This window comes from Scyliorhinus torazame, chromosome 3, assembly GCF_047496885.1.
Source record: "Scyliorhinus torazame isolate Kashiwa2021f chromosome 3, sScyTor2.1, whole genome shotgun sequence".
NCBI lineage: Eukaryota > Metazoa > Chordata > Chondrichthyes > Carcharhiniformes > Scyliorhinidae > Scyliorhinus > Scyliorhinus torazame.
In genome coordinates, this window is record NC_092709.1 from 10,107,846 (window position 1) to 10,134,524 (window position 26,679).

Genomic DNA, 26,679 nt, shown 5'->3' on the forward strand with positions numbered 1-26,679 from the left:
TTGTGACAATAAAAGATTAATTTAAATATCGAAGCTGCCCTTGTATGTTGACCAGATTTTTCCTTTTGAATTAAAACCAAAAATGCTGGGTAAACTCAGCAGGTCAGGCAGCATCTGTGGAGAGAGAAACTGAGTTAACGTTTCAAGTCCATGTGACCCTTCTACAGAACTGAAAAGGGATAGAAGTGTGATTAGTTATATACTTGAAATGGGAGAGGGGGTAGGGCAGAATGGCAAGTCAGTGAGAGGTTGAAGTTAAGGAGTAACATTCTGAATGATTAGTACCATGGAATCCCTACAGTGCAGGAGGCCATTCGGCCCATCGAGTCTGCACAAGCCCTTGGAAGGAGCACCCTACTTGAGCCAATGCCTCCACCCTATCCCAGTAACCCCACCTAACCTTTTGGACACGAGGCGGCAATTTAGCATGGCCACTCCACCTAACCTGCACATCATCGGACTGTGGGAGGAAACCGGAGCACCCGGAGGAAACCCACGCAGACACTGGGGAGAACGTGCAAACTCCGCACAGACAGTGACCCAAGCCGGGAATTGAACCTGGGGCCCTGGAGCTGTGAGGGAGCAGTGCTAACCACTGTGCCACCATACCAGTAAAGCACATGTCAGTGGTACTGTGTTCACTACAAACATTCGCTGGCAAAGAGCGGTTAACCCAGGGACATGAACATCGCAGCTGTACTTGGAGAGTGAAAAGGCAGCTTGGGGCGGTTTAACATTTACACTGCCTTACACTGCCATATTGTGTGTGTGAAATTAATCAAATGGCCTTTAATGTGCCAGCCAAGATGCAATGGAACCCTCTAGGTTGATGAATCCACTTGTGTTTTCAGCCTTCAATAGTGAAATTAGCTGAGAGTTCTGGATGATGTCCCGTACAATAGAGGATTGTCCTTTATAACAGCGATTCTGTTGAACAGCTACAAACAATGCTGCAAGCTTGGAATGCAAAGCTCCCCGAAGCAACTCTCTATCACAAACTGGGTTGAAAGGCTTTGGGGCTTATCACAGGCAGCCATGTACGTCCAGCAAATAGATCTGCCCATTTCTCCTCCTCATTGTTGTCAGTTACAGAGGCACAGCTTAAAGCACAGTGAGCATGAGAGCTATTTGGTGCAATTCAGTCAGTACTCACCCCTGCGGATGTGGCCCATTGAGTCTGCGTTGACAATCCAGTTAGCCCCACTCCCCTGTCCCTTCCTCCACACCCATTAAATTATTCACCCAAGTATTTATCCAATGCCCTTTTGAGGGCAACTATCATCTGTATCCACCACCCTACCTACTATCAGTGCATTTCCAAATCCAACCATTCATTGGAGAAAAAAAAAAAAAAATTTCATGTTACCTTGGATTGGATTTGTTTATTGTCACGTGTACCGAGGTACAGTGAAAAGTATTTTTCTGCATGTAGCTCAAACAGATCATTTAGTACATGAAAAGAAAATATGTCCCCTCCTGGCTCTTCTTAGCTCTCTCATTAGGTCCTTCCTAGCTAACTTGGGTGCTCGAGAGTTACAAGTTAGCTCGGAAGGACCTAATGAGAGAGCTAAGAAGAGCCAGGAGGGGAGAAGTCTTTGGCAGGTAGGATCAAGGATAACCCTAAAGCTTTCTATATATATGTCAGGAATAAAAGAATGACTAGGGTAAGAGTAGGGCCAGTCAAGGACAGTAGTGGGAAGCTGTGCTTGGAGTCCGAGGAGATAAGAGAGGTGCTAAATGAATATTTTTCATCAGTATTCACACAGGAAAAAGACAATGTTGTCGAGGAGAATACTGAGATTCAGGCTACTAGTCTAGAAGGGCTTGAGGTTCATAAGGAGGAGGTGTTAACAATTCTGGAAAGTGTGAAAATAGATAAGTCCCCTGGGCCGGATGGGATTTATCCTAGGATTCTCTGGGAAGCTAGGGAGGAGATTGCTGAGCCTTTGGCTTTGATCTTTAAGTCATCTTTGTCAACAGGAATAGTGCCAGAAGACTGGAGGGTAGCAAATGTTGTCCCCTTGTTCAAGAAGGGGAGTAGAGACAACCCTGGTAACTATAGACCAGTGAGCCTTACTTCTGTTGTGGGCAAAATCTTGGAAAGGTTTATAAGAGATAGGGTGTATAATCATCTGGAAAGGAATAATTTGATTAGACATAGTCAACACTGTTTTGTGAAGGGTAGGTCGTGCCTCACAAACCTTATTGAGTTCTTTGAGAAGGTGACCAAACAGGTGGATGAGGGTAAAGCAGTTGATGTGGTGTATATGGATTTGAGCGTTTGATAAGGTTCCCCACAGTAGGCTACTGCAGAAAATACGGAAGCATGGGATTCAGGGAGATTTAGCAGTTTGGATCAGAAATTGGCTAGCTGGAAGAAGACAAAGGGTGGTGGTTGATGGGAAGTGTTCAGACTGGAGTCCAGTTACTAGTGGTGTACCACAAGTACACCTGGAGGAGGGGGTAGAAGGTTGGGTGAGTAAATTTGCAGATGACACTAAAGTCGGTGGAGTTGTGGACAGTGCGGAAGGATGTTACAAGTTACAGAGGGACATAGATAAGCTGCAGTGCTGGGCTGAGAGGTGGCAAATGGAGTTTAATGCAGAAAAGTGTGAGGTGATTCATTTTGGAAGGAATAACAGGGAGACAGAGTACTGGGCTAATGGTAAGATTCTTGGCAGTGTGGATGAGCAGAGAGATCTCGGTGTCCATGTACATAGATCCCTGAAAGTTGCCACCCAGGTTGAGAGAGTTGTTAAGAAGGCGTACGGTGTATTAGCTTTTATTGGTAGAGGGATTGAGTTTCGGAGCCATGAGGTCATGTTACAGCTGTACAAAACTCTGGTGCGGCCGCATTTGGAGTATTGCGTGCAATTCTGGTCGCCGCATTATAGGAAGGATGTGGAAGCATTGGAAAGGGTGCAGAGGAGATTTACCAGAATGTTGCCTGGTATGGAGGGAAGATATTTATGAGGAAAGGCTGAGGGACTTGAGGCTGTTTTCGTTAGAGAGAAGAAGGTTAAGAGGGACTTAATTGAGGCATACAAGATGATCAGAGGATTGGATAGGGTGGAAAGTGAGAGCCTTTTTCCTCGGATGGTGATGTCTAGCACGAGGTGACATAGCTTTAAATTGAGGGGACATAGATATAAGACAGATGCCAGAGGTAGGTTCTTTACTCGGAGAGCAGTAAGGGCGTGGAATGCCCTGCCTGCAACAGTAGTGGACTCGCCAACACTAAGGGCATTCAAATGGTCATTGGATAGACATACGGACGATAAGGGAATAGTGTAGATGGGCTTTAGAGTGGTTTCACAGGTCGGCGCAACATCGAGGGCCGAAGGGCCTGTACTGCGCTGTAATGTTCGATGTTCTATGTAATAGGGCAACGCAAGGTACACAATGTAAATATATAAACACTGGCATCGGGTGAAGCACACAGAAGTATAGTATTAATCAGATCAGTCCATAAGAGGGTCATTTAGGAGTCTGGTAACAGCGGGGAAGAAGCTGTTTTTGAGTCTCTTCCTGCGTGTTCTCAGACTTTTGCCCGATGGAAGAAGTTGGAAGAGTGAGTAAGCCGGGTGGGAGGGGTCTTTGATTATGCTGCCCGCTTTCCCAAGGCAGCGGGAGCTGTAGATGGAGTCAATGGATGGGAGGCGGGTTTGTGTGCTGGACTAGGCGGTGTTCGCGACTCTGAAGTTTCTTGTGGTCTTGAGCCGTGCAGTTGCCAAACCAGGCTGTGATGCAGCCAAATAGGATGCTTTGTCAGAGAATATAACAGGATATAGATAAGCTGCAAAATTGGGCAGAGAAATGGCAGATGGAATTTAACCCGGACAAATGCGAGATGATGCATTTTGGTAGATCCAATTCAGGTGGGAGCTATAAAATAAATGGCAGAACCATCAGGAGCATAGAGATACAGAGAGATCTGGGCATGCAGGTCCACAGATCCTTAAAAGCGGCAGCACAGGTGGAAATGGTGGTACAGAAAGCATATGGCATTCTCACCTTCATAGGACGGGTTATAAGAGCTTGAAAATTATGTTACAATTATTTAGAACGTTGATCAGGCCACATTTGGAATACTGTGTCCAATTTTGGTCACCGCACTACCAGAAGGACATGGAGGCTTTGGACAGAGTACAGAAAAGGTTTACCAGGATGTTGTCTGGTATGGAGGGTATTAGCTATGAGAAGAGATTGAATAAACTGGGATTGTTCTCCCTAGAGAGACGGAGGCTGATAGAAGTTTATAAAATTATTAGGGGTATAGTGTTGCTAACTTTTGCCTTAGTTTAATTGCTCTGTTTTATCACCTTTGCTCTTGAGTCGCCAGGTATCTTTCTGATTCCGCCACGTGGTTCAAGTCCGAGTAATGATCAATAATCCAATACACCGCTTAATAAGATTTAAATCCAGGCACATTTATTATACACTGTAATCACTGCTCATGTACAAATTCTACGTCTAAGCTACTTCTACAGCTAACAGGCCAATACTTAACTTGGAACTGACCCACCAGGTCAGGGAAACAAATGGCCTTTCGTTCGGGTTTTGAGCCTGCGGGATTCGAAGTTGATACAGATTGGTAGCTAGGAGCGCCTATCTCGTAGCGAGTGTTGAAGTAAGACTTACTGGATATCGGCGGCGACTGAACCGGTCACTGTCAAGGGTTGGTTCGCGTTGCTGAGTGACCCGGTCAAGAAGAACGATTTGAACTTGGGGCTCAATTCTTATAGTCCCCAGGGGCTTCCCGCCTTTCGGGGCGGACCCTGTACCTGGTTCCAAGTGATTGGACTTTGTCTCAATCACTTGGTTCGATTTTCTCCAATGCTGGAGCGGTTCCCTGATCGATGGGCAGTCTTGAGGTGGTCGTTCACCTCCCTTTATGTAGGCTTCTGCTGGCGCCAAAGAGTCTGGTTTTGCTTTATGTGTCTAAATGTTGCTCATTGTTCCCGGGGATTGCTCATTAGTATGCAGATGGCTGGTGTTTTGTTATGCTGATGGTTGCTGGTATCGATCTTGTCTGGCCTTTCCAGAGGTAAATACACAGCCAACCTGCACCGGCTCGTTTTTGTCCTGTTGGCTGACTTTCCCATCAGCCTTTGCCGTTCGCCATTTTAAATCGGGAGTTAGCCAATTTAAGTGGCTACAATAGTTAGGGTGAACTGTTGGAGGCTTTTTCCCAGGGCGGAAATGACAATTACACGGGGGCACAGGTTCAAGGTGAGGGTGGGAAAGGTTCAGTGGAGATGTGCGGGGGAAGTTTTTTTTACACAGGGAGGTGGTGGCCTGGAATGCACGGCCAAGTGAGGTGGTTGAGGCAGATACGTTAGCGACCTTTGAGACTTATCTGGATAGGCACATGAACAGATGGGGTATAGAAGGATACAGGCGATAGATAGGATACGTGATCGGAGCAGGCTTGGAGGGCCGAATGGCCTGTTCCTGTGCTGAATTGTTTTTTGTTCTTTGTTCTTTCTATGGTGTATCTGTGAAAGTTGGTAAGAGTCAACGTGGACTTGCCGTATTTCCTGAGGAAGTATAGGCGCTGTTGTGCTTTCTTGGTCACAGCTCTGGTTCTTTTGCCAATCACCTTAATTCTGTGCCCAGTAGTTATCAACCCATCAGCCATCGGAAACAAGTTCACAGGTTGGAATCCTTCCATCTGGGAGAGGTGATGGAAATGCACCTCCGGGTGAGGTCAGATGAGACGATCAGCACCTCTTCTGATGGCTGAACTGGGCAATCCAGGAAAGGAAAAATCTGCCACACATGAAGTTGTCTCTTGCTGATGATCTTTGATGCCTTGTTTGTGGGGCTGGTGCCTGCTTTGGAGCACGTGTTGTCATGGTGACGAACCCCTGCCCACAGCTGGTGCCGCCATTTCCATCGATCGTCAGCGAGGGGTTTCCCCACTTGTCGTGATTGTTGCTGAGGGTTTTCATGTCACTTTTGACGACATCCTTGAATTGGGGGTTTGGGGCGCCCTCTTGGTACAGGCGACCTCCCCGTCCTTGCTGCCGTCTTCTATCCTGCACATGTGCCCAAGTCAATGAAGCCTCTGTTGCTTGATGAGCACTCGTACGCTTGCCATGTTGGCCTGAGGAAGGACTGCAGCTTGGTGATTTTGACCTTCTGAAGATGTGCTGTTGACTCCTCAGATGGAGGTTTTTGAGATTTTGTTCCTGGTAGTTGCAAGTTGCCTAGTTTTCACTGCTGTACAGCAATGTGGTGAGGATACAAGCCTTGTAGATAAGTGCATGAGTTCTGCGGGTCAGTTTCTGTGTTTTAGCCTGTTTTGTTAGTCGTCCAGAGTTGGTCAGTGTTATAAGATCTTCGTCAAGAGACAAGTTGTGTGTCACCATGGGTCCAAGTTAGCAGGATTTGCACATTATTCTTGTAGAATGATAACAGAACCGAGCGATTGGCAGGACGGATGTGGAGAAGATCTTTTCCACTTGAGAAAACCAGGACTCGGGGCCATAAATGCCAGTCACTAAGGAGGTAATTAGTCACATTCCATGAAGCACCAGAGACATCTCTGTCCATTAGGGAGAGAGGGAGACTATTCGTTATATAGCTCGAGGGACGCCACTCCGCACCAAGCATGGGGCAAGGCAAGAAGGTAGAGCTCCATGAACTACCGCAGTCAGTATGGGGATTGAGCCTGTGCTGCTGGCATCATTCTGCATCACACTCTATCCAACTGAACCAACACCCCACAGTCACTGATAAATCCATAGAGAATTCAGGAAAAGTGTGTTACTAAAGAGTGGTTAGAATGAGGAACTTGCTACCACAAGCGGTGGTTTAGTGAATATCATAGATGCATTTAAGGAGAAACTAGAAAAACACAGGAAGAATAGAGGACTAAAGGTTGGGGGGGGGTGGGGAGGAGACAAACTAGGGTGGGAAGAAATTTCCATGAAGCATAAACACCTACACAGACCCATTGGGACAAATAGCCTGTTTCTGTCTTATAAATACCACCTAATTCTATATTAGGGTGACACATTAGCACTGTTGCTTCACAGCACCAGGGTTCCGGGTTCGATTCCTGGCTTGGCTCACTGTCTGTGCGGGATCTGCACGTTCTCCCCGTGTCTGCGTGGGTTTCCTCCGGGTGCTCCGGTTTCCTCCCACAAGTCCCGAAAGACGTGCTTGTTAGGTGAATTGGACATTCTGAATTCTCCCCCGTGTACCCGAACAGGCGCCGGAGTGTGGCGACTAGGGGATTTTCACAGCAACTTCATTGCAGTGTTAATGTAAGCCAATACTTGTGACAATAAAGATTATTATTATTACATCTCACTGTGTCGCATACAAACACGCCCATTTGGATATTCCAGTTAAGGAGTTATTGAACCTGATTTTAACACCGTGTAAATGAATGTGTTAAAATCTTGCCCACCATCACATTTGCTTGATCTTGATATTTTTTTTAAAAAATGGCCTTCTGCTCCGCCTGTGATTTGCTAGTTTGCCGAATCTGGTCATCTGATATTCCAGTTGGCAGAACTTTCTTGGCCTCATCTTTGAGTGGCTGAATTATATTTTTCTAACCAAGCTGATTTCCTTAATAGTAAAAGCAAAATACTGTGGATGTTGGAGGTCGGAATTGAAAACAGAATGTCGGCAGCAGCATCTATGGAGCGAGGAAGCAGAGTTAACATTTCAGAACTAATAAGGATCCTTTTCAGAGCTCAGTTCCGAGGCTGATTTCCATGCCCGATTGTGCGAGGAATGTGTTGTTGTATGTAATACATCTGTCAGACTCTAATACACAGAAATTGGGCAGGATTCCCAAAGGCCTAATTTCCTGAGTGGCAAACTCTTGAAAGTGCTGATCCCCAGCATTGCTGCCCAGAGATGTTTCGTCGTTTGTTGCAGTCTGGCTATATCAATATTGTCGAAAGAAATGTGTTTGGCCAATGGAGAGATTTGTTGGTGTGTAGATCAGCACCTTCTGCAGTGTAATGAAAGAGCTGCTCCTTTTATGTGGCTGACCCATCTCTGTTGCAAACCGTGAGTAAGCCTCGCAGACGAGAGTGTGATTTATGCACACGCTTCTATTAAGCTCCATCAGCTTGTTTCAATAGCTCTCACCACTTCGTACAAAGCTTTTGAGAAGCCAAGGTTAATTACTTCAGTTCTCACAAATTATGAACTGAGAAGAAGCTTTATAGAATGAATAGCATTGTGGATAAATAGTCAGTTTTATATATACCCGGAGGAAACCCACACCCACACAGGGCGAACATGCAAACTCCACACAGTCACCCAAGGAATATATACATTCCTTGGGTGACTATCTGTGTTGAGTCTGCACGTTCTCCCCGTGTCTGCGTGGGTTTCCTCCGGGTGCTCCGGTTTCCTCCCACAGTCCAAAGATGTGCAGGTTAGGTAGATTGGTAAGTGTCCAAAGATTAGATGGGGTTGCGGGGGAATTGGGCCCAAGTAGGGTGCTCTTTCGGATGGTTGGTGCAGACCTGATAGGGTGAATGGCCTCATTCTGCCCTGTAGGGATTCTATATATAATATATTCCAAGCTATGGGATCTTTAGAAAGGTCATGTGCAGACATGAACACAAGGAATAGAGGGAGCAGGAGTAGTTCTTACAAAGCTCGAGTCGGGTTCGATCCCGGCCCTGGGTCACTGTCCGTGTGGGGTTTGCACATTCTCCCCGTGTCTGTGTGGGTCTCACCCCCCACAACCCAAAGATGTGCAGGGTAGGTAGATTGGCCACGCTAAATTGCCCCTTCATTGGAGAAAAAAATAATTGGGTACGCTAAATTTATTTTTAAAAATACAAACCTCACGCTGTGACTGCCATTTAATACAATCATGGGCGTTCTGTTCGCTCCTATCCCCTTAGTGCACAGAGATCTATCGATCTCCATCCTAATCAAACTCCATGACTGAGCTTACACAGCTCCCTGGGATAGAGAATTTCAACGAATCACGGCACCAAGTGATCAAATGGCCCAGCCCTCACCCTGAGGTCCCCCACTGTGTTCTACACTGAAACGCGTGATGTTCTGCACTTTGGTTGGAAGAATGGAGGCATAAACTATTTTCTAAATGGGAAAAGGCTTAGGAAATCAAGCACAAAGGGACTTGTTTGTTCACGATTCTCTTAAGGTTAACGTGCAGGTTGGGTCGGCAGTCAGGAAGGCAAATGCAAGGGCAGCACGGTGGCACAGTGGGTTAGCCCTGCTGCCTCATGGCGCTGAGGTCCCAGGTTCGATCCCGGCTCTGGGTCACTGTCCGTGTGGTGTTTGCACATTTTCCCTATGTTTGCGTGGGTTTTGCCCCCACAACCTAAAAATGTGCAGGCTAGGTGGATTGGCCACGCTAAAGTGCCCCTTAATTGAAAAAAATGAATTGGATACTCTTAAATTTATTTTAAAGAAGGAAGGCAAATGCAATGTTAGCATTCATGTCGAGAGGGCTAGAATACAAGAGCAGGGATGTACTTCTGAGGCTGTATAAGGCTCTGGTCAGACCCCACTTGGAGTGTGGTGAGGCCCCGTATCGAAGGAAGAAAGTGCTGGCCTTGGAAAGGGTCCAGAGGAGGTTCACAAGAACGATCCCTGGAATGAAGAGTTTGTCGTATGAGGAGCGGTTGAGGACTCTGAGCCTGTACTCGTTGGAGTTTAAAAGGATGAGGAGGGATCTTATTGAAACTTACAGAATACTGAGAGGCCTAGATAACGGACATGGAAAGGTTGTTTCTACTGGTAGGAATGACGAGAACCCGAGGCCACAATCTCAGACTAAAGGGACGATCCTTAAAAACTGAGATGAGGAATTTCTTCAGCCAGAAGATGGTGAATTTGTGGAAGTCTTTGCCGCAGAAGGCTGTGGAGGCCAAATCACTGAGTGTCTTTAAAACAGAGATAGATAGGTTCTTGATTAATATGGGGACCAGGGATTATGGTGAGAAGGCAGGAGAATGGGGATGAGAAACAAGTCAGCCATGATTGAATGGCGGAGCAGACCCGATGGGCCGAATGGCCTAATTCTGCTCTTGTGTCTTATGGTCTTAATCTACCCTGCCAAACACTCTTTAAAAATAGTTTACTTTGTTTCAATGGCGTCACCTCCTATTCTGCCAAAGTTGAAATAAAACAGGCTCATTTTGCTCAGATGAGACTTCCATGATTAATGAAGAAGATTAAAATGTATTTATTTTCACAGCCGAGAATAATGATCAGATGCCAGCAATACCAGCGAATCCAAAATACATCAAGGGGAAGAACCAAATGGATTTAATATAAGTTGTAAAAAAAAAGATGGGAATAGAGAAATTTACAGGGCATAAGCTGGACAATTCTTCTGGGCTTGATAGTTTCTATCCCAGTAATGTAAACCTACTTGTGACAATAAAGATTATTATTATAATAAAATAGGCCAGGAAGTTGCAAGTGTGATAGTATTACTTTTACAAAGACCCAGGAATTGTGATGTTGAATTGCAAACATCACACTGTTATTTAAGGAGGGAGGGAGGTTACACAGCCACTTCACATCAGCTGTGGGGAATTTATTGGAACCTATAAAGTGACTAAGTATCTGGGCAAACGTCAACTTGGATTCATGACGGGTGGGTCGGACCTGACTCGCCGAATTTAATTTTTTTGAGATCACTTGTTCTGTGTTGCCTCTGAATGTTGTCTCTCTGAACTTCGAAAGAGGAGAGTTAGTTACAAAGGGACCTGGGCTGGCATTTGCCTTGAGCAGGGGATCAAACTTTGTTTTTATGTGCTATGCAGATGGTTACCTTGGGGGAGGAGGAGGTGGGGCACTTAATATATCACAAAATGAAAACTTCTACATCAGTATTCGTGTCCTTTCCGAGCTGTCCTTTTGCCACTGTGTTCTTTTGATTTGTTTATGAAATGAAAATTGCTTATTGTCACAAGTAGGCTTCAATGAAGTTACTGTGAAAAGCCCCTAGTCGCCACATTCCGGCGCCTGTTCGGGGAGGCTGGTATGGGAATTGAACCGTGCTGCTGGCCTGCCTTGGTCTGTTTTAAAAAAACAGCGATTTAGCCCAGTGTGCTAAACCAGCCCCAGTGAGAAATAATTTAATTTTTCTAGTCTGTATAATATAATATTTTATTGTCACAAGTAGGCTTACATTAACACTGCAATGAAGTTACTGTGAAAATCCCCTAGTCGCCACGTTCCGGCGCCTGTTCGGGTACACAGAGGGAGAATTCAGAATGTCCAATTCACCTAACAAGCACGTCTTTTTGGACTTGTGGGAGGGAACCGGAGCACCCGGAGGAAACCCATGCAGACACTGGGAGAGCGTGCAGACTCCATGTAGACAGTGACCCGGGACCGGGATCGAACCCGGGTCCTCGGCACCAAGAGGCAGCAGTGCTAACCACTGCGCCACCGCACGATGCCCATTAATTCGCTTTTGATTGTATCTTAAGTTAATGTCTTTCGGTCTGGTTTTGGAGGGAATGCCATTGGAAATTGGCCTTTTCCAAAATAAGTCTTCAGTGTCCCCATAAGTTGAAACGAAGCAGCAAGTTTGATACAATTTACCTGAACATTGAGGATCAGGCTTCAGGAACACAAACTCGGCTTCAAGGTGTACAGGCCTTGATTGAAGGTGCCTTCCATTTGGAATGTTAAAAGTTTACACCTTGTCCACTGCTGCCGGAGTAAGATTTCTCCAAATCTTCAGAGCTACGGACAAGAGGTTTCCCCCCTCTTAAATGTAGCCTCCAAACCTCCAGTTCGGCACCACTGTGGAGGCCGCCAAAATAAAATGACGCTTACAACATTGAGTTATAGTGGTTTTTGTTTTCCTATTGGGCCCTTCCTTGTTCATTGCATAATTTCACCAAGCTTGCTGCATTTCTATGAAAAATTGCCCCCTTACTGCAATCAAGTGAAACTTGTCAACGGTGCCGGGGTCTGTGCTTAGGCGCAAATCATTTGAGTGCGAGTACTAACCCAACACAACAGAAGCACATTCTGGTGAGTGAAAAAAGTAACAGCTGTTTGTATGAAAAGTTGGCGGGTCAGCTTCCCTGATGGTGGAGAAACGATGCAACAATAAGAATTCTGCATTTACATAGTACTTTTCTCTTGGTAAATCATCCCAGGACTCTTCACAGGAAGTGATTGGCAGGCAAAATGTGCACAAAAGCTTTGGTCAAAGAGGTAGGTTTGGGGGCAGCACGGTGACGCAGTGGTCAACACTGCTGCCTCATGGCGCCGAGGTCCCAGGTTCGATCCTGGGTCACTCTCCGTGTGGAGTTTGCACATTCTCCCCATGTCTGCGTGGGTCACACCCCCACAACCCAAAGATGTGCTGGCTGGGTAGATTGGCCACGCTAAATTGCCCCTAATTGGGAAGAAAATAATAATTGGGTACCCTAAAAAAAAAAAAAAATTTTTCAAAGAGGTAAGTTTTATAGAACACTTGGAAAGGAGGAGAGAGAGAGATTGAGTAAGGCCGTTCCAGAGTGATGGGGAATTCATCAAATGATTGCCCCAGTTTACTCTAAAGATGCTGTGATCTTGTAGATCAAATAAGATTTGAAAATAAAGGCCTGAGGAACAATTTCAATGTGTTCCCATGTAAGACTGAGGAAGAGCCATTTCCTGAATGGACCATATGGTATTCCTGTGGAATAATTGTTTTGATTTCCTTGAGGTATTTATAAAAGCAGAGCTGGCACAAATGTTTCTTTTTTTCCCAGGATCTAATGATTTGTTGCTTATCTGCTCTTCAAAGTGACACCTTAATATACCTGCCATTGAATGATGCAGCACAGAAGGAGGTGGGCACTTGAAACGCCATACCATACAAACGCTGGAAAATTGGGTGAGATCAGATAGGTGTTTGATGGCCGGTGCAGACACGATCGTCTCAAGGTCCACTTTTTTGGTGCTGTAAAGCTCTGATGACTTTGTCCCACTGTCCGTGCCAGTTCAAATTTAAGAGCTATCCAGTTAATCTCCCTCCCCTGTTCTTTCCCCATAACTCTTATCAATTCCCGGGCAGCACGGTGGCGCAGTGGGTTAGCCCTGTTGCCTCACGGCGCCGAGGTCCCAGGTTTGATCCCGGCTCTGGGTCACTGTCCGTGTGGGGTTTGCACATTTGCCCCATGTTTGCGTGGGTTTCGCCCCCACAACCCAAAGATGTGCAGGGTGGGTGGATTGGCCACGCTAAATTGCCCCTTAATTGGAAAAAATGAATTGGGTACTCTGAAGTTTTTAAAAAAAAAAACTCTTTATCAATTCCTTTTCTGAAAGTTCCTATTGAACCTGCCGGCAGTGCCTTCCAGAACACAACATCTCCTTGCATTTAAAAAAAAAGAGAGCTCCATCTCCCTAATTATTCATTTGCTAATTATCTTAAATCTGTGTCCTGGAACAGAAGGAATAGCTCTTCTGCCCCTTGAGCCTGTTCAATTAGAACACGGTCTAATTAGATCTCACTTGCGCTCTTTGTACTTGGGTTTTCCATGTAAATGACTGAAGATTGCAGTGCATTTTGCAATTTAAAAAATGAGATATATAATTGTGGGGGAGAAAAATGCAGTCAGCCTGGCTCCAGCTGGTCTAGAATTGAAGATGAACATTGGACCAGCAATCAATTCTACTGGGGACTGGAGCAGGAATCTATTTTAAAATGTTTAATTGCACCGTGGCTAGGTTGTGCAATGCCCAGGCCCCGACTCCCATGAAAATTCTTTTGATAGTCGAGAGTCCAGTTTAATTACAATTGTGAGGATTGTATTCAAACAAGATGGCTAAAAGATGAGAATGGAAAACCTGCCCTCCCTGAGGTTTTGTATTGAGCACTGCGATAAACTGATTCCAGTCTCCACTGCTGTTTCCTCCCGAATCCTTGGAGTATGGAACCTCCTTGACAGGATCATGGTGCAATGTGTTTTCTGCGGTAACATCTGCCAAAGTCATCTCTGAGTTGTTAAAAGTGCACAAAGTTTAAAAACAAAGTCACGCGAACAAAGCGCCACAGATGCTGGAAATCTGAAATTAAAAACCGGAGATACGCCGCTCACGTTAAATGTTTCGGGCCGATGGCCTTTCGTTGAAGCTGGAAAAAGTTATGGACGTGACCGGATTTCAGCAGGTGCCGCAACAGGGAAATGGGAAGAGGTGGAACAAGGAAAAGGGGAAGTCTGCGATAGGGTGGATGGCAGGAGAGGTTAAATGAGAGAGGGATGATTGGTGCAATGCAAAGGAAGATGGGAATCGGACAAAAGATGCACGATCACCTTGTTGCTGCAAATGAGAGTTGGATTTGGTGGCTTGTTCTATACTGTGATCCTTACGGAGCTGGTTTCTATGGTGGGTGGTGGGGGGAGTACGGTTGTAAGATCATCTGCCATCGCTGGTTCTTCAGATGTAGTTTTACCATATTTGAAAGTTAATTGACTGTGAAGATTTGGTGTCTCAGCCGGGCCTTATCCATTTGCCGAAGAGCGATGGATTCGTGTATTTTTTTATTGGAACCTCAACTTGTGATGAGTTGATTCAGTTTGGAGAAGAAAAGCAAAGTTCTAATCTTCCAGATTTTTCTGATCCAATAAATATGTTATAACAACAACAAATCTGGGATTTATGTAGCATCCCTAGCGTTTCATTTTGGCATTACCAGACAACATCCAACACTGGCCCACGTGGCGAGGTTCATGGATTTACGTTTGCGATCCTTTCCCAGATATCTGACGGGTAGAGGGGCTGGTTTAGCACAGTGGGCTAAAGAGCTGGCTTGTAAAGCAGACCAAGGCCAGCAGCGCGGGTTCAGTTCCCATACCAGCCTCCCCGAACAGGCGCCGGAATGTGGCGACTATGGGCTTTTCACAGTAACTTCATTTGAAGCCAACTTGTGACAATAAGCGATTTTCATTTTTGTTATCTCTTCGATTTAATTTGTCCACGTAGTAATTTAAAAAAATGTATTTTATGCTTTTAACAGAGTAAGTTCCAAGGCAATAAAAGTTTCCCTTGTGACTCTCAGTCCTGCCCAAACCACAGAAGACAGTGTCTTCTAAACTAGTTGCTGCAACCTTCCAGACACTGCTATTTCAGCACTCTCCTGGCAGCACAGTGGTTAGCACGGCTGCCTCAGTGCCAGGGACCCGAGTTCGATTCCGGCCTCTGGTGACTCTGGAGTTTGCACGTTCTCCCCATGCCTGCGTGGGTTTCCTCCGCGTGCTCCGGTTTCCTCCCACAGTCCAAAGATGTGCAGATTAGGTGGATTGTGTTTTTAGATCACTGCACGATTTCACTCCTGTCAATCTCTCTAACTCCGGTCAGGGCTCTTTACCCTTCTCCAAATCTGGATTTCTGCACATACCTGATGTCAATCACTGCACCATTGGCAGCCATACCTTCAGGAGCCTGGACCCTAAGCTCTGGAACACCTTCTTTTTGTAAGGGCCACAAAGAATCCAGCACGAGCTTTAAGGATACAAAGTAATAACATTTATTTACAATAACATATATGACGACAGCAGCAGCAACTTCCCTTGCTGCACACTACTTCTTGCAGGTTCCAAACTGGCCAGCTTTATTTATACATGGAGTTTACTAATGGTTTCTCCGCCCCCCCCTCATTGGGGAAGCTCATACTCCCACAGGATTTTGGGATTGTCATTAGTCCCCAGCCAATGGTAAGCAGGCAGGTTATAACACTTCTCTTCCTCATGCCTCCATCCACCATGATCAATTGTCCCTTAGTATCCAAAGGTTAGGTGGGGTTACGGGGATAGGGTAGGGGATTGGACCTAGGTAGGGGCGATCTTTCGGAGGGTCAGTACAGACTTGATGGGCCAAATGACCTTTGCACTGCAGGGATTCTAGGATTCAATGATTCTCCCACGTTCGGTCCTTCTCAAAGGAAGGTCATCCAAAATTCTGCTACTTAAGGGGATCCCAACTTGCACCAAGTCCAGACGATATTGAGTTCTTCCTGCCCTCAGTCTGGTCTCAGTCAAAGGCTGAGTCGGATTTATAAACATTCCTTTGGTTTATTTCAAATACCTTGGAAGCTAGACTCACTCTGATAACCCAGGACCAACACTGTTCCTGAGATCCCCAGAGGAAGTGAGTGAAAACAAAGCACATAACATCTTATACACATGAACATAGAATCAAGTTTCACACACGACCAAATAAGGCAAGATGGCAAATGCAAGATTCTCATAGGTCTTTCTCACACATTCCTTGACCTGGCCATATCAGCTGACCCTGGGGCCCCTTTCACCCAGCATCCTCTGCACAAAGAATCGGTCCTATTGGCTGCCCATCCCCCTTCCTCCTCTCTTGAATTCCACTTGCAGGCTGCACATTAAGATTTTACTCCTAACTTGGCCTAACTACCCATCATGCCTTTCTGTTCATTTCCTCAGTCCTGTTCACCTATCAGCCCTGCGCTCGCTAACTACTGTGGCTCCAGATCAGGCAGTGCCTCCATTTTAAGATTCTCACCTGTGTTTTTAGATCACTGCACAACTTCACTCCTGCCAATCTCTCTAACTCCGGGATCAGGGCTCTTTGCCCTTCTCCAAATCTGGATTTCTGCACATACCTGATGTCAATCACTGCACCATTGGCAGCCATGCCGGACCCTAAGCTCTGGAACACCTTCTCTTCCTCACGCCTCCATCCACCAACACCAAAACTCTGCCTCTCTCTCTCCTTTTAAGACACTTTTTAAAATTTATCTCTCTGGCCAAGTTCTTGGTCACCTGCCCCAACACCCCCTTATGTGACCAAAAACAAATTTTGTTTGGTAATCGCTTGGGATGTCCCACTCGGCCAAAGGTCCTTTATAAAGGTCAATTGCTATTAATATGACTATTCGTCCATACCCCACACATCAAGCATCCTTGGGCATGTCTTAAGTAAAGATGCCAAGCCTGCATTAAAATGGGGGAAGTCTTGAACCAATGGAAGATTTTGTATGGCTACTGAAAGAGCACCCTATCCACACCCCTGCCCTATCCCCTTTTGGACAGTAAGGGTCAATTTAGCGTGACCAATCTACCTAACCTGCGCATCTTTGGACTTTGGGAGGAAACCGGAGCACCCGGAGGAAACCCACACAGACACGGGGAGAACGTGCAGACTCCAAACAGACAGCCGCTCAAGACCAGAATTGAGCCCGTATCCCTGTACTGAGGCAGCAGTGCTAACCTTGGACTCCAAACAGTAACTCTTTCCCTGTCCACAGATGCAGCCAGACCTGCTGAGTATTTCCAGCACTTTATGCTATTATTTCAGATTTTCAGCACCCGCAGTATTTTGCTCCATTGACCCCCCGGACATTTTCGCTGTCAAAAACATGTTGGTGCTTTCGGAGTCGACCCTCAGGGTTCTGAACCTGACATTGTTGTGTTGGTTGTTCCGATATACAAATGACCAAACACGGTTGTAGATGGTACAACTCTGTTTTATTGTCTGAAACAATAACAACTAATAACTGCTGGCTGTGGTTCGTACTTCACCAGCTAACCTGTGGACCCAGCCCTATCACTATCTTAGTGAGGCACTCAGCACATGGCGTATGTCTGAGTGGCGCGCTGTGAGCTCTGTGCTCTGAGCTATCTCCTGTTAGAATGAGCGGGAACTGTGGTGTTCCCTGTTTTATAGTGCGTGTGCTCTCACTGGTGATTGGCTGCAATGTTGTTTGTGTGTTGGTTGGTCCAACTACCTGTCCATCAGTGTGTGTGTGATTGCACCATGATATGCTAATGTGGATATCATGACAGACATTGTATCAAAACCATACTTCATTGGTTGTGAATCGCTTTGGGCTGACATGAGGTTTTGAAAAGCACAGTGTAAATAAATGCAAGTTCTTTGTTTTGTCCATTAGCAGCAGTCAGCTGTCTTGTCAGAGCAGAGATTGACATTAAAAAAAAAAAATACATTCAGCTGCTGCCATTTTTCGAAATTTTAAGTTGTGAAGTAATTCAGTTTTAAGTGCTGTAGATTTTTTAGTTTAGAAACGCATTGCCCCATTATTTCCCTCTTGCAGCTGGTCCTGGATCAGATGAAGTGACAGATGGGGCCTTGATCTCCATCTCATGTGCAGCCTTTGAGAAGTGGCCAGAGTGCCAGTGAGTGGGAGGGTAGATCTGCAGTCTGCCAATCCAATCTGTTCTGGAAGCACCCTCGCCGCAGGGCAGCTTGGCTTTTAACACCACTCCTGTTTTTAATTACACTGACTTCAACTGGCAGATTCACCGAAAACTATCAGTTATTCTGCCACCGGTTAAGGACATGTGGGGCGGGATTCTCCCAGCCCGGGGCCGGGCCGGAGAATCCCCGCAACCGGATCACGCCGCCCCGATGCCGGCACGCGATTTTCGGCGGAGCGGAGAATCGGCACCGGCGCGTTTGGCGTGGCGCCGGTCGCGGGCCGCTGTACACGGCCGGTCTGCCGATTCTCTGGCCCGGATGGGCCGAGCGGCCACTCTGAATAGGCAGAGTCCTGCCGGCGCCGTTCGCACCTGGGCGCAGGGTCAGGGGGAGGCCACCGCGCATGCGTGTGTTGCCGCCGGCGCCACTGTGCATGCGCGGATCCCGCGCCGCACATTCCGCGCCGGGGTGGGAGGCTAGAGCGGCGTGAACCGCTCCAGCGCCGTGCCGGCCCCCTGTAGGGGCCAGAATCGGTACTCCCAGCGGCCCGTTCACGCCGTCGTGTTTCCGACGGTGTGAACACTCTGCCGCTGAATGGGAGAATCCCGCCCCCTGTTCCTTGAAGGACCTTGGATAAGGCTGTGCCAATCATTTGTAAAGTTAAGTTTGACCATGTGAAAACCAAGTTTTCAATTTAACTGATTGTAATGCCTCCAAAATGTTACCTGGAGGTTTATAGATAACTTTTTAAATGTTGGTGTTCCACTGACTTGACTTTTGTTGGAATCAATGTGCTGATCCTTGTTGGCATTCAGGTGGCTAACAGCTTTGATAAAGAGTCATCGGGACTCGAAAGGGCAGCTTTCTTTCTCCCTCCGCAGAGGATGTCAGACCGGCTGCGACTGTCCAGTACTTTCTGTTTTTGTTTCCGATTCCAGCATCCGCAGTAATTTGCTTGTATTTTGGCTGAGATGGTGTTGTGTCTCTAGCTCCCTGTCTAAGTGTGTGGTGTGTAAATGTATAAAGGTATTGCACACGCGTGGACACAGGGTCATTACTGTGCATGTATGTGATAGAAATATTGGGCGGGAATCTCCGGTCCCCCAGTGGCGTGTTTCTAGGCGACGTGCAGTTCGCTGATGGCGGGTTTCTGTTCCCGCCGCTTGTCAATGGGATTTCCCATCGAAGCCACCCCCACACCTCCGGGAAACACGCAGGCGGGGGGTGCACTGCCGGTGGAAGAGGAGAATCCCAACGGCAGGAGAATACTTTTTTTTTGTCTGAACGGCAATTAGGATGGCATGGTAGCACAGTGTTTAGCACAGTTGCTTCACACTCCAGGGTCCCAGGTTCGATTCCTGGCTTGGGTCACTGTCTGTGCGGAGTCTGCACGTTCTCCCCGTGCCTGCGTGGGTTTCCTCCGGGTGCTCCGGTTTCCTCCCACAGTCCAAAAATGTGCAGATTCGGTGGATTGGCCATGCTCAATTGCCCTTAGTGACCCCCCCAAAAAAAGGTTGGGTGGGATTTCTGGGTTACGGGGATAGGGTGTGGGTGTGGGCTTAGCTCGGTGCTCTTTCCAAAGGGCCGTGCAGACTCGATGGGCCGAATGGCCTCCTTCTGCACTGTAAATTTTATGATTTTATGACGTGCACAAAATGGTCGAGATATACACGTAAGGTGGCGCAGTGGCTAGCACTGCTGCCTCACGGTGCCGAGGACCCCGGTTTGACCCCGGCCCCGGGTCACTGTCCGTGTACTTTGCGCACTTTAAATTTATTTTTTTTAAAATACACATATGAGTGGTATTCGATTCTTCCAATATTGTCATGGCAGACTTTAAATCTAGCTGAAAGGGCAGATGTCTCACTTTAATGTCTCAATCAAAGGACAGCACCATTGACTTCCTCAGCATTCCACTGGGATTGTCGGCCTGTATTTTGTGCTCCAGTCCCTAAGGAGTCTGTGTGCCTGTGCACTAGTCCCTTGTTCATTCATATTGCCAATTATATCCGGCTGTAGCTCTTGATGCTCTAAAACAGTGTTTTTCAAACTTTTTTGCCCGGGGCCCATTTTTACCAATCCTTCGCGACACACACCAGCCAACCTTCGCGACCCACCATTTTCTCTTACCTTTAATGCACAATGCCTGGGTTTATATTCTAGAGTAGCGAAGAATGAGAAGTTACCACATTGAAACAGGCATTATTCTCTCAGGTCTCTACAGAGCAGGTGCAGAATGTAAGTTTTCCTCAGGTGGGTGGTTCACAGCCTGGGGATATCGTCTGCAAATTACAATGCGACGATTTTGGACATCGAGGAGGAGGAATTACTTAACTCAAAGTATTGTGAATCTTTTTAATCTCTAAAATTCACTGTCAAAGAGAGTTCTGCAGGCTCAGCCATTGAGCATATTCAAGTCAGATGTAGGAAGACTAAATTGAATTAAAAAAAACCCCAAAAAACCTTCTCCTGCGCGCTGACGTCAGGAGGAGGCGGTGTTTCTCTCTGGGCTCCGGGCATGCGCACTGATGAGCGGGCACGCATGCATTTTTAAAAGCCGGCTGCTGCGGCCATTACGCCTGAATTCCCGTGATTGGGAACGCCACGATGGATAGCTCCCTCCCGACACACGCCTGCTACCCACCAGCGGGTCGTGACCTCCACTTTGAACATGCCTGCTCTGGGATAAGTCAGGTGATTCGAGATCAGCAGTGCCAAAACTGACCAGATTGTGACGGTGCAGTTGTGTGAGTTGCAGTCGCAATTTTCACCTCGACATTACGGTGATCGCTTACTGCTGAATGTTTGTTTCGAATATGCTCGATCTTAAATTTGCCCCCAAAAATCTTTTGTTTGAAGAAAATTGAACAATAGGAACTGAAACCGAATGTCGAGTTTGGAGTGTTTTCCAGTTCTGTATGTGCTTTCACTGAAGCTATCGCACCACACCCGCTGTAAAGTAACAGACATGGTCTTGAAATTCTCTTCACAGAGTGACTTATATTCTGCATTTCTTATTTATTAATGGAACCGTATATTTTTCTCCCCTTTCTGCCTAATGAACACAATAATTTCTAAAGCTCTTTTCATAATCATTGTGAGTGTTGCAGTCCACCTCCTGTACACATAGAATCTCTGCAGTGCAGAATGAGGCCATTCGGCCCATCGAGCCTGCGCCTGCCCTTGCAAAGAGAGCACCCTACTTAACCCAACGCCTCCACCTTATCCCTGTAACCCAGTAACTCCACCTAAACTTTGAACACTAAGGGGCAATTTACCTAACCTGCACATCTTTGGGAGGAAACCGGAGCACCCGGAGGAAACCCCATGCAGACACTGGTAGAACGTGCAAACTTCGCCCAGTCACCCGAGGCCGGATTTGAATCCGGGTTCCTGGAGCTGTGAGGCAGCAGTGCTAGCCACTGTGCCGCCCCAAATGAATGAAAATTGCTTATTGTCACAAGTAGGTTTCAATGAAGTTACTGTGAAATGCCCCTAGTCGCCACATTCCGGTGCCTGTTCGGGAAGGCTGGTACGGGAATTGAACCGTGCTGCTGGCCTGCTTGGTCTGCTTTAAAAGCCAGCGATTTAGCCCAGCGTGCTAAACCAGCCATTTCATTTCATTCATGACCATCTGGTGACCTCAAAATGCATGACGGTCAATGAAGTACCTTTTTGAATAATAAGAATAATCTTTGTTGTCACAAGTAGGCTTACATTAACACTAATGAAGTAAAAGCCCCTAGTTCCGGCGCCTGTTCGGGTACATGGAGGGAGAATTCAGAATGTCCAAATTACCCACCAGCACGTCTTTCGGGACTTGTGGGAGGAAACCGGAGCACCCGGAGGAAACCCACGCAGACACGGGGAGCACGTGCAGACTCCGCACAGACAGTGACCCAAGCCGGGAACCGAACCCTGGGACCCTGGCGCTGTGAAGCCACGGTGCTAACCACTGTGCTACCGTGATAATGACCAAATGATGGTTTTGAGGGATGGAAATGTTGGATATGGAGAAAACTCTCCTTTGCGTCTCCAAAATAGTGTCTTGGGATGTTTTATACCCACTCGAGCAGAATGATGGGGCTTCAGTTTAATGTCTCATTTAACCACATATGTATATTAAAATGCTCTTCAATCGCCATCACTTTGACCAAGCTTTTGGCCACTTGTCTTAGTGCTTCCTTATGCGACACGATGTCGGATTTTGTTTAAGAATACCAATGAATCACCTCACTATGTTTCACTATATTAGAGATGCTGTGTAAAGCAAGCTGATGTTGGACAAGATTAGTCAGGGCTGACTCTGTATTAATTCGATCCAGATTGGCGTGTGTGCTGCTTCCATCATGTGCTCTGTCAACACTGCCACTTTGACTCCTATATGAAGAAATTTGCCAGGAGCCGTAGCATTATACAATCTGGATCTAATTGTCACCTTCTGGAGTCCCCCCACTCCACCCACTATCCCCAGAGGAAACCATTACTCTCTATCTACCCTATCAAATACTTTAATTATCTTAAAGACCTGGATTAGATCAACCCTTAATCTTCTGTACTTGAGATACGATAAACCTAGTCTCCGCGACCTGTCTTTTTGATTTAATCCATTTTTTGTGTAACATTTAAGAGTACCCAATTATTTTTTTTCCCAATTATGGGGCAATTTAGCGTAGGTAGTTCAGGCAGTGTCCTTTTGGGCCCCCCTCCACCAAGACCCCAACTCCCTCCCTCCCCACCACCCTCCTTTCCCCTCTGTCTCCATCACCCCCCCTTCCTTTCCCTTCTGTTGGTACAGAGGCGAGGGTATCTGGTCTCTCCAGCGCAAAGTTTAGTGCGTTTAGCTCACTGGGCTAAATCGCTGGCTTTGGAAGCAGACCCAGGCAGGCCAGCAGCACGGTTCAATTCCCGTACCAGCCTCCCCGAACAGGCGCCGGAATGTGGCGACTAGGGGCTTTTCACAGTAACTTCATTTGAAGCCTACTTGTGACAAGCGATTTTCACTTCACTTGTACCATTTATTTTTTGTAGAAATGTGTTGTGAACTGTTTTAATAATCAGAGTATCCACCCCACCCCCTCCCCGTACATTGATACTGAGGGGAGGGCACCCTGTTTCTCCAACACAAAATTAGTGTTTGTACCGTTTGGCCTTGTGTATATTTTTTACTGTTTTATTAAAAAGATATGGCCAATCCACCTAACCTGCACATCTTTTGGGTTGTGGGGGTGAGACCCACAGACATGGGGAGAATGTGCAAATGAATTAAACTTTTTAACCTTTTTAGTTCTTGTCTCTGATTGCACACCGGTCAATTGGCCTATGCTCCATCTGTACCCAAACAGACTCCTGATTTCTCTTTCTTTCTCTCTCTCTCTCTCTCTCTCTCTAACTCTCGCTCTCTCGCTCTCTCTCGCTCTCTCTCGCTCTCTCTAACTCTCTCTAACTCTCTCGCTCTCGCTCTCGCTCTCGCTCTCGCTCTCGCTCTCTCTCGCTCTCTCTCGCTCTCTCTCGCTCTCTCTCGCTCTCTCTCGCTCTCTCTCGCTCTCTCTCGCTCTCTCTCGCTCTCTCTCGCTCTCTCTCGCTCTCTCTCGCTCTCTCTCGCTCTGCCCCCAACCCCCCACCCCCAACCACAACACCTTCTCAGCATTCGCCGCCCAATAGTAGAAAAGTAGGTTGGATAGCCCCAACCTGTCTGACTGCCGGTCCCTCTACAGGACCAGTCCGGATCCTCACCGCCTTCCCTGCCCATATAAATGGCAAAACCATGCTTTCCACCCCTACAAAGAACACCTTTGGTAGAAGCACCGGCTGGTATTGAACCAGGAACAAGAACTGTGGCAAGGTATTCCTCTTCACTGATTGCAATCGCCCAGCTGACGAGAGTGGGAGACTATCCCACCTCTGTGGGTCTCTCTTCACCCTGCTCACTAAGCTTGGAAAATTTAGCTTCCTCAGCTGTGACCAATCCCTTGCCACCTGTACCCCTAAGTACCTGAAATGCGAATTAGTCACCTGAACGTCAGCACCCCCAAATTAGTTCCCCTTCCCGGTGGGGTGACTGGAAAACATTCACTTTTGTCCCAATTCAGTTCATACCCGGACAAAGCTCCGAACTGCTTTAGCAGTCCCATTATATCCCCCATCGTTGGGACCAGATCTGTGATGTACAACAGCAGATCGACAACGTACAGAGACACCCTATGCTCCCCCTCGTTATCGCCCTCCACCCATCCAAGCTCCTGAAGGTGATGGCCAAAGGCTCATTCGCCAACGCGAGTAGGAGAGGGGACACAGGGCACCCCTTCCTCGTTCCCCTATGCAGTTGGAAGTGGCCCCCGCTTACATTATTCACCGTCGCATACCTACCTCCCAGTTCTCAAGGTCCTCCACCTTTGCTTCCAGACCCCTATTCCAATCTTCCATCGTGGCCATTTCAGCTTCAAAGAGGCAAGCTGGACATGTGCCTCGACAGTGCCTTCTCCACCCCTTTTTGATACATTGCCCTGCTCCTGCACTGCCTCTGACGTTCTTCTGAGTGTCTCCCTTATCGTAACCAGCAAGTCATCCACCAAATGATTGAGGGACTCCAGCATCTCCCTGGCCTCCCAAAGTATTTATTGAACTGCTGTTTGACCTCCATTGCCGTCACCTCCGTCAATGTATCCACCGTTGTATAGGCGGCCCGCTCGGCTCCGCCATCTACCCTGCCCATGCACCCTTCCTTGTGCGGCTCGAACCTCCGGTGGACTAGCGTTCAAATCCTTCCTCCCCTGATTTCTCCACAGGTTCTTGGTCATCCTCCACCAACCCCTCTCGATGGGGACAACTTTTCACGCAATTTTGCCCAGAACAAACACGTGATAAGGGCCTAAAACTCAGGACTATGGCGAGAGCAATCCAACCTGTGACAGGGCATCAACCGCAAGTCCCAGTAAAACATTTTCTCGTTAAATACACTTTCCGAACCCTTCATGATTTTGAACACCACAAATAAATCTCCTTAAGGACATATTTAGCCGATCATATGCATGACATTTTCCAGTCCCGACACCGTAAGAACCTCAGTCTGCACCTAGTTTTGATGGTTGTTAGCAAAGCTTCAGCATCATAAATCTGGTGAGCAAGTAGCAGGTAGTAACCACCGGGGCCACACGGCCATTGCAAACCATACCAGCTTGGTTGCCATTTCAATACTGTAACCGCAACTGGTGTTTGTGTAGGGCCTTCAACATTGAAACATTTTACAACATTGAAACATTTTACAACATTGAAACATTTTACAACATTGAAACATTTTACAACATTGAAACATTTTACAACATTGAAACATTTTACAACATTGAAACATTTTACAACATTGAAACATTTTACAGGAGTGAGAGATTTTGGGGAGTGTTTGCTTTAGGCCTGGAGGAGATTACAGGAGGGGAGGGGGGAATGGAGGGATGAGAATTTTGTAATTGAGGCATCGCCTAACTTTGGAGCCAGTGTAGCGAGCACCGTGGGTGACCGCCAAATAGGTTCGGCTAACCTCTGGTTTTAATTAAACCCAGGGCAGCACGGTGGCGCAGTGGGTAGCCTCCTAGCTCTGGGTCACTGTCCATGTGGAGTTTGCACATTCTCCCGTGTTTGCGTGTGTTTCGTCCCCACAACCCAAAGATGTGCAGGGTAGGTGGATTGGCCACGCTAAATTGCCCCTTCATTGGAAAAAAATGAATTGGGTACTTTAATGTCGGGTAGACAACAGTTTTTTTTTTTGTTGTTGCCTAGTTGCACTTTCTCTGCACTTTCTCGTAAATTTAAAGTACCCAATTCTTCTCCAATTAAGGGGCAATTTAGCGTGGCCAATTCACTCACCCTGCGCATCTTTGGGTTGTGGGGGTGAGACCCACGCAGGCACGGGGAGAATGTGCAAACTCCACATGGACAGTGACCCGGAGCCGGGATCGAACCCGGCTCCTCAGCACCGTGAGGCAGCAGTGCTAACCACTAGGCCGCTGTGCCGCCCCTTACTCACTGCACATCGAAGGGTGAGTAAATTGCAAAGGCATTGCCTCCACACGCAGGAGTTCAGTGAAGTATGTGTAATGTGTTGGCTGCAAATTTTTCACAATCGAGCTAGGGGTTTGCAGGTGGGGGGTGGATTCTCCATTCTGCAGCTGGAATAATTTATTTGCTGGCTTGTAAATTAAATAATTTACTACCCAGAAGGTTCAACATGTCAAAAGGGTGATTCTTGGGCAAGCTACAAGCTCAGGGCTGCAATGAATATGTGCAATGAGATGTGTGATGCGAAGACCAAACAATGCATTGCTGCACGAGTCCGTTTTATAACCACAGATTTGGAACCTTATTTCCAGTGAGCTGTTAGATTGTGCATTGTTACTTCAGTCTGAAGATCTATTGGGTTTTCTCGAAAAATGGAAAATTGTAAATTACCTGCTGTGGATCAGCTTTGAAAAGCTGCAGCTGTGATTTTTGCCCTAAAAATTACGGGTAGATGTCGTGTGCAGCAAAAAA

The 26,679-nt window shown here is 46.9% G+C and overlaps 1 protein-coding gene across 1 annotated transcript in view; it reads left to right on the plus strand.

The window, feature by feature from the left end:
- The window catches only part of LOC140408296 (tetraspanin-5), a 102,860-nt gene that overhangs the window by 26,292 nt on the left and 49,889 nt on the right, over positions 1–26,679 (plus strand). The gene's annotated exons all lie outside the window — the stretch shown is intronic.